General features: G+C 39.0%; 1 pseudogene; it reads right to left on the bottom strand.

Annotated features, from left to right (window-relative positions):
- Positions 1-2373: 2373 nt before the first annotated feature.
- Positions 2374-15522, bottom strand: LOC139723010 (sodium-dependent phosphate transporter 2-like; annotated as a pseudogene).
- Between the last annotated feature and the right edge of the window lie 768 nt (positions 15523-16290).

Consider the following 16290-nt stretch of genomic DNA (forward strand, 5'->3'; position numbering starts at 1 on the left):
ACTTTGTATGTCTTGAAGACCTTTGTCTATGCTGCATGGTCAAAGTTTGATCTGGTAAGTTCCTGTTTATCTAAAACAGAATCTACTTGCAGAATGCTGACTAAGACACACACACACACACACACACACACACACACACACACACACACACATACACTTACGCACCATAGCACACAACACAACACAAGCACAATGACACTGGCAGTCATAATGACGAAAATATGCCATCCGTGATCCTCTTGGTATATCAGCTTGCACGAGATATCCGCGTCTTGCCTACATGTATACATATCTAACAGCCTTGCATTTATCAGGATCTTCAATGAAACTTCATGCTCTCTTTCTGACCCCGACCCTTATCATGTGGCCATGATTTGTTTTGAGAAGGAGCAACAATAAAATGGGCAGTCACATGAAGAACACGTGACGTAATGACTGGCCGATGGTTCAAATGTGTAGTATACGTATGTGTATCATTATGCCTGAAATTTCAACAAGTCGCCAAACTTGCTCATGCCAGATGATTCAAAAAATGGGGTATAGAATTCAATAAAACGTTATACTTAATGCGTTTATACACTTATTGTCGAGATTATTCAACACTTTGATATTTGTAGGTTGTTGTATTATTCTAACTCTCTAAGTCGAAACGATTAGTCGTTGGCTCCTTGATGTATCATAGGGGAAAATCCTGAAGTATGAATTGAGTTGTGTTAGTGTTAGAAAATTCTTCAAGTGATTACTTGCGGTTAATCATAACTTTGCATTACGTATATTGCACAATTAGATTTTCCACCAGATGAGGGAAATTGTCTCGCATACATAAATACACACACACACACACACACAGACACACACACACACACATACATACACACATTCGCAAGCACTCACATTCATACATACGTACAAAGTACTTATATAGAGACGAACATTATCTTTTTTATCTATTATTTGTGAGGATGCTGGTCAAGATGACGAGCTCCACCCCCTCCCCCCTCCCCCCCCCCCCCCCCCCAAAAAAAAGTTGGGATATTGACCAGGTTTGTATGGATTATATCCTTTATATCTGATGCCTACTTCGCTTTTAATTCCTTACTGTACAAGGACAAAAAAGAAGGGAATGAATCAGAAATAAGACCAGCCTAGATCACAATCAAACCGATATCAATATTCATTGAATAATTTATGTGGACTTTGCAACACTATCAAACGTTGTCCACTGGAAGAGATACATCCGCAGTGAACAAAGTGGAAGAAAAATCTTCCGTACAAAAAGCAATAAAGAAAATCAGACGCATGAAACATTCCTTACTTCTTTTGGCGCTTTATTGTCATTGAAAATAATACATATGTACATTATCAACTGCGGTGGACATCATGAAAATCATTTATACACTCTGTCTGAGGCAGTTCAAAATTTATATCTTCTGTGTCGCTCGCAGTAAAATCAGCTTACGCAAATAATATAAAATATCTTATCTGTACAAATATATATATTTATCTACACAAATTGCTTACCTTTGTACAACGTTTGGTCTCTGCAAAAGTTTTTTTATCTGCTATCACTATGTCATTAGATATGATTAAATGGATCTTTCACAAATGTGTACCAGTCATTACAAAGTCTGAAAGCCCGGTATCACACACTGAAAAGTTACATGACTGTGAAATAATGGTGGGATGGTGTTTGATACGCACTGAGTAGAGGCAGCGTAAAACACGTACAAAATATTGCCTAACGGTCAATAAACAATGCAGCATATTAAAGAGAAATGAATTATTCCCGTCACGCAAAAATATATCCCATTTTCTCTCTCCCTCTATCCTTCTGTCTCTCTCCCTCACCCTCTTCATCTCTCTCTCTCTTTCTCTTTCTCTTTCTTCATCAGCTTTTGCTATGATTCTCCTTTGTATATCTTTGTTGGTGCGAGTAAAACTGATACCCTGTTTTCTCTTTTGTTTGCAGCTTTACATAGTTTCATTGCGGCGAATTTACAGTGGACGTCTTACTTTAACCAAGAAGGTACTTCTTTGCTTTGACTTGTAGAGCCCCTTTCGTTTGGTTCTCTACGTCTAAAGAGTTTGATCATCCAGAGCACTTGGTATATCACGGTGTCTGGCAAGTGTGACAAAACATAATGCTTAGGTTTCATGAGCATCATTGCACGTGTTTGAAACGCATCGCGACATCTGACGAAGATGTACTAGGAAAGGACCAACAAGTCCACAAGTTACCTGAATAGCTGCAACCATATTTCTACCTTTCCCTTAGGGTGATTTACAGTTGCCTTTCATTTGTAGCACCGACAACGTGTGGTCGTGTGTTTGTTGTAATACCGATGATGGATTGTGACGGCTGTGTTACCGCAGTTAAAGTTCTACGCCCATTGCAGCTGCGGCCGCCGCCACAGTCGTAGTGGTAATGTTGGGGACGATGGGCTGAATGTCGCATCCGCCCGGTACGGTGTGTTGGAGTAGACCCATGAGGGCAGCGCTGAGCATGATTGTCGCCGGCAGGGTGACTACCCACGCCAGGAAGATACCGGAGAAGAGCGGCCAGTCGACGGCCTTGCGAGTCCGCAGCCAGCCGATGCTGCAGACGGAGCCGACTTGGCAGTGCGTGGTGGAGACGGGGATGCCGAAGTTTGAGGCTAGGAGGACGGTGATGGCTGAACCCAACTCGATGCAGAAACCGCTGAAGGAGCAGAAGCAAAAACGAATTCATGAAATTCACTGTTATTCCTGAAAGGAAAAAAAAAAGGGGTTATAGGGCAATTATCCCCCGACAATTACCCCGAACCCTTTCGCTTATCCTAACCCTAATCCTAATCCTGAACCAAATCCTAACTCTGACCCATTAAAATATTTATTGCTTTTCTTTGTAGTTTCAAGCTGTCCTGTAAAGGAACAACGATTTTATTGAATCTATAGCGTTTTGTACCCGAGGTATAGTGTCCGATGAAATTTCGTTTTCTTGTTACAAACGTCATACCATAATACAATATGTACGAATTCTGTGTTCTGAACGACCTTTAGAAAATACATTGATGGTTTTCGAGGTATTTTACCAAAGCGGGACAAGTGTCTTCTACGTCTGGCTCGAAAGGACAGGACATCATGTCAATTGAATGTCTTGCATGCCCTGCTATCATTCGTGACTGGTGTATACTTACTTTGAGGGTGTCATCGGTGTGAGGTCTTCGCCAACGGTTTTGATGACGCGACTGCCCAGGAGAAAGAGTCCAACCGAGATTCCTGCCCCACCGTAGAACAGAATCCATACTGGCGTAAGGGCATCCTGAGATACCGATCCCGTGGTGAATATGATCCACAAGCTGATCAGCGGTCCGATGGCATTACTGCATGCGAGTTAATGAGTAAGACAAACAGACGGACGGACAGACAGACAGACAGACATACGAACAGAGAAACAGAGAGAAACATAATGAAAAAAAAAGGACAGCGTAAATCATCAACATACAATGAATTAAAGCCAAAAATAAAGTTAAAACCAAGGCGTTGATTTAGTTCTATCTCTAATTTAGAATGCAGAATTTTGGTTTCTTATTGGATGACGTAGAGTTGAAGAATTTTATTTTTGTGTTTGAGTGAATGCGAGTAATGTTCGTCATGTGCTTCTTGATGAGATGAGAGTTTTCATTACACTTCAGTTATTTATCCAGACATGTTCGTTGGGTACAGTTCAGCTCTTTCTCTTGATGACTGTTTTAAAAGGAACTTATATTTTCAGATGAAGTTTCTCTTATTCAAATGCGTGGCATTTATATGATTTATGTATTCGTTACAAATTTGAGCTTAATCGCACAAAGAATAAGAAAGCTAAAGCTCCTTGAATGAATTAACCGTGGAGGGTAACAAACTAACTCGGCTCGAAACTTGTGGACAACTCTCCATTCACGAACAAAATTTCAGCATTTTTAAGTTTTCTCTTTAAAGTTTTCTCTCGTCTTCCCATTATTGATACAAACATGGTTCAATTTCAAAATGTGCGCTAGCAAAATGCATTCCTTCGTGATATATTTGGATGTTAGAGAAGGATTTCCTTACTCCGGGCTGATTTGGAACAAACTTGCAGGGATTACTTCGAACATACCAAGCATTTGAATACGAATAACTTCACATGAAGGTATTGGTTCCCGTTTCTAATAGAGGTTTTTCTTAGGAACTGCACTGAACACACTATCTTGCAATGGTATCTATCGCATATTAAATTGCTCATTCACTTTCAGCCAATCAGAGTCCATAATTCCACAGCCTTTCATGAGGGGGATCGTAGTCAGCAGCTTGAGGGTGGGGGAAAGTAGTGGGTTGGATTTGTGATAAGTTATACATTAGAGGAACTGTTTACCATTGGAGCAGTGATTTATGTTTTTAATGTTCGAGTTATCACATTTCATGCATATGTGATGGTCAGTTGTATCACAAAACACGCTACCATACAAGATTTTGTAATAAAGACTAGAATATATGGAGATAACACTACTTTTCTCAATAAACCAGAAGTGCAGACGGTTTATTCTAGAAACAATTTTGTTATTTACTAGTGTTCACATTTTGTATACTTAGCAATAATTAACATTGATTTTATTGATTCATATTTTTACATTGGGTGTCTCTATCCCTAACTCACATTTCAAAACGATTTTGAAGCATAAAGCTGTTTTTTTTTTTCGACATCTGCAATATGGTAAATAAAGCTTTTTTAAGCACTCTGCCTCACCTAACATCGTTGCCCCCGTGTGAAAAAGCAGCGAAGCAGGCTGAGACCACCTGTAACGGAGCGCAGATGGTGCGAACCTCGGGGGTATCCACGACCGAATCCCACTCCTTAGATCCCTTTTTGACCATCCACTTGGACGCCTCATCAGAGCTGTCACCATCGCCGCCTTGGGTTTCGTTTAGGTCGATGTTGTCGTAATGGGGAGGATTGCCTGTCCATTACCAAATGAAAAAATAAAAGAATTGGAGGTACTGTAATACTGGCTTATAAATATTGTTGGAATAAAAACAGCGTAACATTTTGTAACTGGAATTCCATTTGTTCTACCGCTGTCATTTAGGACCTATACAAGGTAAATCTGCAAATCATGCCTACAAACCATTCAACACTATATGGTTGAACTTGGTTCGTTATCACCGAAAAAAATACAGACTTTTTCGTCACTTGCTAACGGCAGAGAGAATTAATGATACATGCTCAAAATATTCAACTTCGAAAGGACTGAAACGTAGCATATTCATGTTTGTAATCATCAGGCTTTTTTACAAGTTTCAAGTGTTTCACCCTTCATCACACCAACTGGAGGGCTGACTCAAAAGAGCAGCTCATTTCCTGTCATTTACCGTTGACTGGAGTGTCGGGAACCAAGATGGCGTCCGGATGGTCTGGATCGACTTTTTCTGTCTTGACATGACCGTTAGCTGCGCCCTCTGTTATTCCGTTGGCTTCACCATTAGGTTTGTCGAGGGAGGCTGAGAAGATAAAGGTAAAGATAAAGAGATATATATTCTTCAAGGACAGCTGCTTGAGGGATTAATTTGATAATGCCTGCCATTGTTATATGCAGCTATCCAAAGGTTAATTTGGCATTCGTGTCTCTATAATAACCTCGAGAAGAACATCAGGCCTATACTTTTCAAAACCAATGACACTGATGTATTCGCTATACATATGATATATTACTCTCTCTGCTTCTCTCTCTCTCTCTCTCTCTCTCTCATTCTCATTCTTTTATTCTCTGGTGTGTAAGTTTATCTTCACCTACTCTACGATCCGTTGTTTCTGACTCTATATTTCCCCGCCACAATAGTCTTCTTGCTCTAGGGAGCTCTCGGCAAAGTTAGTCATGGGCATTACTTGCGAATGTCTTTCCGTCGCTAGCTTGTGTATATACTTACTTTCCTCAATTTCTGTTTCCTCTAGTTGCTTTTCTCCGCTTCCTTCTTCTGCGGCCTTAAGCCTCATATCCCTTCGGATTTCTGAAAATGAAAGAAACAGACAAGAGGATTGCATAATTTGTGTGTGTGTTTCATCTGCTATCAGAAAAAATAGTAAATCGGTTATTTTTTATCAGGGGGGAGGGGCAAGAAAACAACCAGTTTTAAAGTGATAAAGTTTACAGACTAATACAAATTTAAAGAGTATGACAAATTCCTTCGTCTTTTCCCTTTCCGCTTAGAAACACTGAATTAAGCGCATTACACCAGTATTATTATAATTATTTTTATTATGAACGGAGTGTGACGTAGATATTCAGCAGTTCTTCATTAGTTTTGCAAACCAATAAATTTCACCAATTTTCCTTTTTCTTAAATATTTTGGCACAGAGGGTCTTATCCGATGAGATAACATGCGAAAACGTATCTAACTCTAAAAAGAAAGACAAATCTGAAAACGATTTTCTCTTGAAAAACTGAAATTTTGTGAAATTTTGTGTTCGATACAAAAATAATCAGTAAAATAATGAGTGCTGCTCAGCATCTACGTCACACAGAGTTTCCAATTTGTCTTCAGTCTCTGAACTGCATCAGTCCATAGCTGTTCTGTTTGTCTGCATGCCCCCCCCCCCCCCCAAAAAAAAAACCGATTAACTTTTCTGAACTTCTGTTTTTATGCAAAGCAAAATAACATTTTGATGAAATTCCTCCTTCAGTTAAAGACTCACAATGTGACTAATGCATGCTCTGGAATAATCAGCTTGCAATCTAATAATTATTTGGATGAGTGCCAAAAATGTATAACCCCCTTTCACAGTAAAGGTTAAGCAGGCGTACTCACCGTAGATTTTCCTCTGAGTGTATGGGACCACGAAGAAGTACCCGAAGCCAGCCATGATAAGCCCGCCACCAATGGCTATCACAAAAACGACCCACAGCTGGTCGAAACCAAAGACTGAGAAGAGAGAGAGTGAAAAAAAAAGAAAAGAAGTGCGTCATTACGTTACAGGGGCGGCAAAACAAGGGGGAGGGGGCAAGGGGGCTTGCCCCCTCCCCACTTTTTTTTTGAACAATAACGTAACCACTTTGGGGCTCCAAATTTTGGGCACCCGAAACAAAATATAGCATGTGGTTAAGCCGATTGCAAGTTGTAAGTTGTACCAAAGTTTTTTCTTTTCTTTTCTTCTTCTTAAGGGGGAGCGCTGGTAAGGCCTTTCTGGTTTTGTTTGTTTGTTTGTCAGCTGAAGAAACCCGGAAGTGGAATCAGAAAATTTCGTTGAAGGCTTTTCCTTTTGGGGGAGGGGGGGGGGGGGAGGGGGTTGTTAACTGATAAAACCCGGAAGTGGTACCAGAAGTTTCGCTGAAGGTCTTTTAATTTTTATTTTCTTTTTGCTTATCAGCTAATATAATAATAATATAATAATAAATAATAATAATATAATAATATAAACTGCCTCCCCCCAACTTTGAAAACGTGGTGAGGGCGGCCGTGTATCATGGACACAGCACAATTAGTATCGGATTGCTCTTTCCATGTTTAGATCATTTTGATACAGATGCGAACACTCTACATTCTACGAGGGACGTTGAAGCCTAAGTTCATATTGGATGACATATTGTGGTTATTAAAAGAAAGTTGGCGTTGTACGGTTGTGGAGAGAGAGAAAAAAAAAGTTGTCTAATGTGGAACGGATTGTAAGTGTGCCTTTTTTATGAGTGTCTTCCATCCCATTTGATAACAAAGTTATTACCATCAACTTATTTGCGCGACGAAAGAAAACTTTGAACAAAATCAGCAAAATAAAAGATATCGAAAATATTGATGAATCGTCATAAAGCGTGATACGAGACCGAAATATATTTTTATTCAACACGAAAAGATTAATCAAAAGCATTGCTTGTACAAGCATTTATTCCTTTGGTGTACATGTACGTAGATGATGGATTTATTATAGTTTTGTAATATCAGTGGTAGAAGGAATGAGGAATTAGGGAGACAAAACAATAAGAACATCACGTCACCTACGTCACTAAGCTTTAGTAACTGCAGTAGAGATTTATTGTGAGCCTTCATCTGTGCAATTCCTACACAACGTACTACCAGCCTGGTGGTTGTCATGTAGACAAACGTTATTAGACTGCATTGCAAAATCTGTCCGCATGTGTGTGTGTTTGTGTGTGTGTGTTGGTGTGTGTGTGGGTGTGTGTGGGTGTGTGTGTGCGTGTGCGTGTGTGGCATATGATTTTGAAGGCACTGAGATGTTGCACCATCGTCATTATGTCACGGTGAAAGATGTCTCGGTACTTGCTGTAGCATCATGTGAGTCAACTTTTGCAATGCAGTCTAATCTTATTGATTTTTTTTGCAAAATTTTGGTAATTTTAGCTGAATGGTTGATAAAAAGTTATATTTTACTGTGCAATAACGTCTCCTCCTTGTTAAGCCCCTGTATATGCATTTTTGGGCTCATATTAAGTTTTTTTTTTATATTTAGAATCCAAAGTTGTAAAGAAAAGTGCTAGTATTGAGTAGTTTTCTTCTGTTGTTGTACTGTACATGTATGTTTTTGTTGATTTAAATTGATTATGATTTTATGTACAGTCCTCAATATGTTTATTGTAAAAACCTTATTATTTGTAAAGCACTGTGATTTTTCACTATATACATATACTTTGTGAACTGAATGTACTTCAGCCTCTGGGCTGCCAATTTTAGTAACAATAAACCTCATCTTTTCAACAATTTAATCAAATTTCAGGTAAAGATTTGTGAATACAAGAATATTTGATAGGCAGGAACTTACGTAACGATGATCCAAAGAAGATGGAGAAGAAGTTGACGAAGATGACAGCAAAGTACCAAAACGGTGTTGTGTACACGCCAACCTTCATCGGGTCTTCCTGTTATAGCAGTGACAATATATTACACATGCCTTATCAGTTTTTATATCATATGTTTTACTGCATGTCAAGCTAATCAATGATTTATGTCGCCATAAATCATTTTTGTACCAACAGAACTTGAAATTGTGTTACGTTTACGAAAGGACATGGGCAGATTATTAGAGTAAGCTCAAACTGAGAACATTTGGGCGGCATCGTGTGCTGGGACCAATTCGACGTTACGCCTGGTCAATAAGACTATCATCTTCTTCTTCCGGTATGACAAAAGAGACGCAGGACATGTGAGGTATTAATACACAAAGTCTATAAACACCATGCAGCCATATTTTATCTATCAATATCCCTTTGCGGGTTGTTATTTTTTAAAGAAAATTCTATTTCGAGCAATGAACATTTTTTACCGTAGTCACCAACAAACCGCTGCCATTTAGCCTTAGTTTAGATCAGCTTATCTATTTTCTTTATTTTCAACGACAGAAACTCACCGGCTTCAAAACGGTTAGGTACAAAACACCATAGACACACGACGAGACAATGCCAGAGAATAATGGGGACACAAACCAGGAAACCACTGAGAGGAAAATGAGAGGAGACAATAAATTCATACATCAAAATGACTCCTTCGACAAGTTCACGACATAATTCATGTCTAGGAAATTGTTTGCAATTGCAACTTTTTAATTGTTAAATACGATTTTTTTTTTTGGGGGGGGGGTAGTTAAGGCACTCAAAGACCTAATGAAATATGGTCAAACTGTCGCATCAATTTACTACCGACACATATTTAGCCTGATGTTGATGTGATTTGCGAATAATTAACTTATCTTTTATTTACCTATATTGCATGTATTATCTGGAATTATCAAGTACCTGCCATCATTTGCTTCGAATTGATGTACACCGTAAAGATTCTACTTGGTGCACAATATTACATGTAACATAAATGTTATATACATGTAATTATATAAATTATATTCATTATATATGAACATCCAAGCTCGCTTGCTCCTGAAAAAAAAAAATGATAACTTTGCCTGATTTCTGAGATTTCCTCGCTTTTTCCGAAATTTAAGACATCGCCAAAGATTTGAAACTATGTATTAAACGATAAGTCGAGATCCTGACGCCTATTTTCTTTGCAGTTTTCTTTCGGATACAAACACACAAACACACACACACACACATACACACACATGTACACCCACCCACACACACACACACACACACACACACACACACACATACACACATGAACACACATTATGTCTCATTAGACCGTTCCAAAATTAGAGTGAGAGCAAGTCACAAGCAGTAAATCACAATTTGTCTCAGACCCAGAATTCACTACGTTGAATTTCATCACCTGAAGCAGATAAGATTGCACATTAGCTCATGACACAAAAGAAAAAGAAAAAGAAAAAAAAATGTTCTCTCTTACTGGCCTCAACGCTCGCAGCAACCATAAGGTAAGCTCTTGCTGAGCATGTGACAGACATGAGGTTGTTCTTATCAGCTACCAACGAGTTAGAAATGCCCGTTCTCCAAAGTTCCCTGCAGGTCAAGTGTCTTGGACTCGTTTAGCTCTCGCCCGAGGCGTATTTGCTCTTGCCTAACGCAATCATATTATAGAGATAATAACTTCGTATACAGACACGTCGTTTGAGGTGAACAGCCACTGCGTCACGTTCAATGACAGATCTGGAGCAAAATAAGTGTTTAGTGGGTGGGTGGGTGGTAAGCATTGCTCTCGGACTATAGCCAAGTTTAATTAATCGTTGAAGGATAATCTTGTCACCCTCAACTTCCCTGGACACAAGGTGACCGCTTTTCTGTCATTTGGATGTTTTTTTTTTCTTTCCGCATTGAAGTTTCTGGTAGTCTCTATCTTATATCAAGCCTAGACTGTCACCAATAGCATAACACCCTGTGAAAACGTATATCATTATCTTTATGGAATAATGGAGCCGATGGTATGTCAGACCAACTATTATCAAAAAGAAAGAAAAGGTATACAATGGGCCACTGATATACTTTGAAAACTTTGATGAAATTTGACAGAAGAGAATTACTGTTAACGTACACTCGATTGCAATCTGGTCGATTTTGAATCTTAGATCTTTGAGACTATTACTATATTTTCGTCTATTGTAAACGTCGGATTCAGTCCTTGCAACTTAATCTCGCCGCATTTAACCTAATCACATTCATCCACTAAGCGTACCATAAAACACACGTTTGTGACACACTGATTGTATTTGATGATGAATCAAGAACATCTTTCTTTAACACCTGTTAACTATTTTCGTGCACTAACGTAATATTCAATCTCCACTCTTACGGAAATACACACGAATGCATATCTTTCTATCTCCCCTCCTCAACCATGCCAACACCCACGTGCACACCCTTAACACACACACATATGCATAAATATACACACCATTAGTATGTATCTTTGACATTACCAACGAAATGCAGGGCATTTTATCATACACACACACTCACACACACACACACACACACACTATCAAATGAAAGAATAGTAAAAAAAAAATATGAAGAAAAGGTACTTACCAATTGTAATGACAACGTCCCATCCCACTCCTTCGCCGCCAAATATGACCATGTGGAAGCCAAGCGATGCGCCCACAATGCTGTGTGTGGCAGACACAGGTACGGAGAGGGCCGTGGCGGTAAAAAGCCAAATGCAGGACCCTGGTCAGCCCAACGTAAAGCAGAAACAAAGAATGTATCAGGACGTGACAGGTCTACTTCAATCAGTTTTTTTTTTTCCTGCCCTCTTAGAGGAACAACATCGAACAACAACAAGAAAGGCGGGAGAGTGACTCGCAAAGATACTTCTAAAAGACAATTTTTATATAGACAGATCAAAAATAACTGCAGCCGAGATGGCCTACTGATGATTTCGTAATATTATTTACACACGAAAAGATTTGTGGTGTACAACTTTACTGGTACCTATATTTGTGACCGCGCATCACAAAACGAACAAAAAGTCGCACACACTGATTTTGTGTGAGAACTGGAAAAAGGTGAAATGGGTCAGCCTAAAGCGGGTCTTGACTTTTTCACATTTTCTGAAGAGCAAGTCTTCTTCTACATTATGCTAAAATTTGGAATCATAGAACGAGCAGGAAAGTGTGTTCCATAGCAGTTGATCTCAAACATTTTTTTTTTTTGGTAGGAAAATGTAATTAGGTGTTTCTTTAGAGTCCCTTTTTCATTTCTTAAAAACCTTGTACACACTCTTCACTTTCAACTCTCATAACTTTTGAAAGAATAATGCTACTACTTTAAATGTTGGCACCAATCATGGACAGAATGTGTTAATAAGGTACACTTAATTTAATTTTAATCCAATAATCCCGTCATTGTCGTTACTTCAGTGGTTTACAACCTGTTTTTTATCCCATTCATCGCACAGCACTTGAATAGACACTGTACTTCAGAGCCTCTTTTCTCAGTTCACACTTTTCCTGAGTGTGTGTTTTTTCCCCAAATATTAGGCATTATAGAAATGTCAGGAGAGTCTATTTGATTTGTATAATATATCATTCTAAAGCTTAAAGTCTACTCTTTCAGAATATGATCTTAACTCAAATTTGATGTCTGGCGACTTGTGTTCGTTTTATGATGCAGGGTCACATTTTGACAAACATTAATATCTTCTTTTTTAATTCAACTAGCATGGTTTTGTTTAGGCAGCATACACAACGAGTCTTATTCTCATCGACCCGACTAACTCTCACCCTCCCATTATTCGTTTTCTCACGCCTCACTTTCTCTCATGCCTCTAGCAAAAAACAAACAAACAAACAGACAAACAAACAATCAAAAACAGCGATGAAGACAAAAAAAGGGGGAGAGAGAGAGAGAGATGGCAATACACGGTGCGCACTTGGCCGTCTACGAGCACCGCCTGCCCCAACCCAGGCTAGATAGCTAGCTCACCAACGAAAGTTAACAGCGGATATGCTGCTCATCCACATTGCTCTGCTTGTGTTCACGCCAGCGCTGCGGCACACTGTTCGTGTGCACGCGCTCCCATGCGGTCTGCGCGCTCACTTTCGGTAGTGCCGTATACGGCACGCGCTGACTTTGGGAGATCAGTAGTCAGCTCCCAGCAGGTATCTCGCCGTGACGTCACTGAGGTATAGGCTCCCTACAAATGAAATGATATTGGAGGAGTGGGAGTGCATGTTTATGGCCCTTTAACTCTTAATGTACCAGTGAACCAATGATCAGGAAATAAACGTGGCACAAGGGTTAATGAAAGTTGCTCGATTTAGATTCGCTGATGGTGCATGCAGTAACTCGACTATTCTGTCGGGACCAACAGAAATTTCTTCCGAACTCGTTCTTTGACAGTCGTCATTACTTTGGAAAAGAAAAGAACTTTCACAAACCTACAGTCAACTTATAACAATAACAGAAAATGGCATCAAAAGAAAAATCCCATGAAGAGAGATCCGAGATAAGTGACAAGAATGTTCAACAGTTATGTGAGATGGATAGAGAGAAGCGATATGTGACTATGATAATGATTGAAATGATAATAATGCGAATTAGTATAAATGATAGAGATGATAATGATAATAGTATTAAAAAGTGAACTATATTCTATACCACACATCTAAACAGACATTTGTCCCTATTTACACGCTTTGTAAGTAGACCAAGGAAAAAAGAAACATTTTGCTTATCATCTATAATCCTGCCTATAATGTTTGATCGATACTATATCAATTTGATTTGATTTTTGGTTCCAGACCTGTTTTATCATTGTATATGACCATGTATATACATACATTGTTCGTGCCATACATTTACATCAACATGAGTTATCACCAATCATTATTTCTCCAATTGCCTTTACACATGTACAGCAAAACGTATCAGCAATACAGCAAAGAATAATATACAGTGGGGCTACAGCACATGGGTGGTTTGAATTGCGTGCAGCCCCCGTGTATGCATAATACACATCGGAAAGAAAATGGTAGAGGTGACTTTTTCGTATAGAGCTAAGATAGAAGGAAAGATAATGGTTTTGCTTTCAATTTCCGTGCGTTTGTTCATTGGACCTGTTTCCCCGACCCTTACTCTAACACTACCATGCCGTTTTTCTCCACTTTCGTTGCATTGTACATAACAATTCTAAATCTCATTTAGAGACTGCGCTTACAAACACCAGCATAAGGTAAAGCGCCTTATGAATGTAGTATCATTATTACTGCTATTATTGTTATCATCATTATTATCATCATTATTATTATTATTAATATTACTATTATTATTATTATTATTATTATTATTATTATTATTATTTCCTGTTGCGCGATACTTACATATTTCAGGATTAAAGCTTAGGTCTGACGTGTATCCTTTATGATTTTGCGCTGTATTTCATTTCCACACTTATCATGCTATTGAAAGTGTTAGGTATACTTTGATTTTAGTTGTGAACACTGTGAGTGCGCTGTAAAATAACCGTGTCAACCTTCGAGCTGCTGGATTTTTATTTTATATAAATGAACAATGACTCATTATCGTTGTTATTATTGATTCAATTTTGGAAAGTACAATTACAGCCAGTATTCAAATATTCAATCACTGATAACATCTCTCACAAAGCAAATAGCGGAGTCTTCCAACGTATAAAGCTCGAGACTACGTAAAAAAGGTCCACCAGTTCGACACTAGGCAAATAAGGCCCATGAACTTGACAGCAGGCAAATAAGGCTCACGCTCCGACATTTAATAGGCATACACGACCCACGCATCCAACACGAGACAAAATAGGCCCACGAGACCGACACTGTGTACAATATGTATATCAAAATTCCTTGGTGTAATGTTTGTCTCTTAGGCATATTTCCAGTGTCGGACTCGTGGGCCTTGTTTGTCAGTGGTGTTGGACTCATTGGTCTCGTGTCGCACTGGTGGACCGTATAGCTCCATGTGGGCCTATTTTATTTGGTATCGAGCTCCTGGGCCTTGTTCACTTTAAAAGTGTCTATGGATTTTAGGTTGTATAATGAATGGGATGTATGATTTGTTGATGTCAGTCCCTCGACGTGCACTCCAAATAACTGTGTAAAGTTATGCGCATTTATTGTAACAGCGAGAGTTGAAAAGATAGAAAGATTAGTAAAGAAAGACGAGCAGTGGGATATCAGCAAGACATGACATGCCAATATTTCAATATTTGGAAAAAATGGGTTTTTAAACGACTTCTACAATGGTTATTGCCTCCTTAATTGATAACTTTGCATGGATGGACTATTCCAAGGCTCAGGTGCGCAAAGTCTACTGAAGGATGGAACTCTTACCTGCCAGAGCACAAAGGTTCCCCACCATAAGCAGCTCTTCTCGTCCGTAGTACAGCTCGGGATTAAACAGACCTTTCCGTATAGTGTCCGATACCCGGTAGCCCAGCAGTATGGCGCCGCCGGTCTCGAAAATGGCGGCAATGATGCAGGCCTTGTACAGGGTGAGCACCTTGGCGCCAACGGACGTACCGAACGAGTTGGCGACGTCGTTGGCTCCCAGGCCCATGGCCAGGATAAAGGAGATGATGAAAGCGAGCACCACGATCCACATGACTGTGGGATCGCCTGCGTAGTAGTTCGACATGGTTGGTCTGTATATCGACGTAATTCAAAGAAGGTTATATTTAGGAGAGTGAGTATTATGCGTACGAGAATACATGAAAATGATGTTTGAGAAGCCCTTGATGCTTGACAAATTCTACTAATTTGTGTTCATGTAACCACTCATGATCATAGTCCATTGAGATTAATTAATATTTCGTTTTCATCAAGGTAACTGCATGACCCATACAAGGCATAGTTGTAATTATATCACAAAAATTTGTTAAAAGGGCATTCCAGACGATTTTCATAATTTCACATCATGCAATACACAGGTCCATGTATAGACATGTGGAAGTTATTGTGGCCCTTGAGCAGAGAAACCGATAATTTGAAAATCTTAAACAAATTACACTGAACAGTGTTGACGATATAGGAGCCTCACATACACTCAGCAAAAAAAAAAGACAGTAAACGCTTTTTCATGGAAGTTCACCTTTCTCATAGATTATTTGGCTAATATCAATGCTTGATATACCATGTTTAAGATAATTAAATTGGTGATCAACCTAGTAGGTGAATAAAAAGGGAAACTTTACAAATGAGTGAACACATTCATTTTTCACTTCCAAGGCACAAACGTAAAAATTTCAAAAATAGACAAGTTGTTATTCAAGCGTATGTGCTCTCTCATATAACAAAGAAACAAGACATATATTCAACACAATAAGAAATGCAAATAAATTTGCAAAATCAACCTACGATCTCTATAATGTCTCTGTCCTTAAAAGATAGAAAAGCAAAAAATAAT

This window comes from Diadema antillarum, unplaced genomic scaffold (assembly GCF_040938485.1).
Source record: "Diadema antillarum isolate AM-2024a unplaced genomic scaffold, OU_Dant_1.0 scf00000180, whole genome shotgun sequence".
Taxonomy (NCBI): Eukaryota; Metazoa; Echinodermata; class Echinoidea; order Diadematoida; family Diadematidae; genus Diadema; species Diadema antillarum.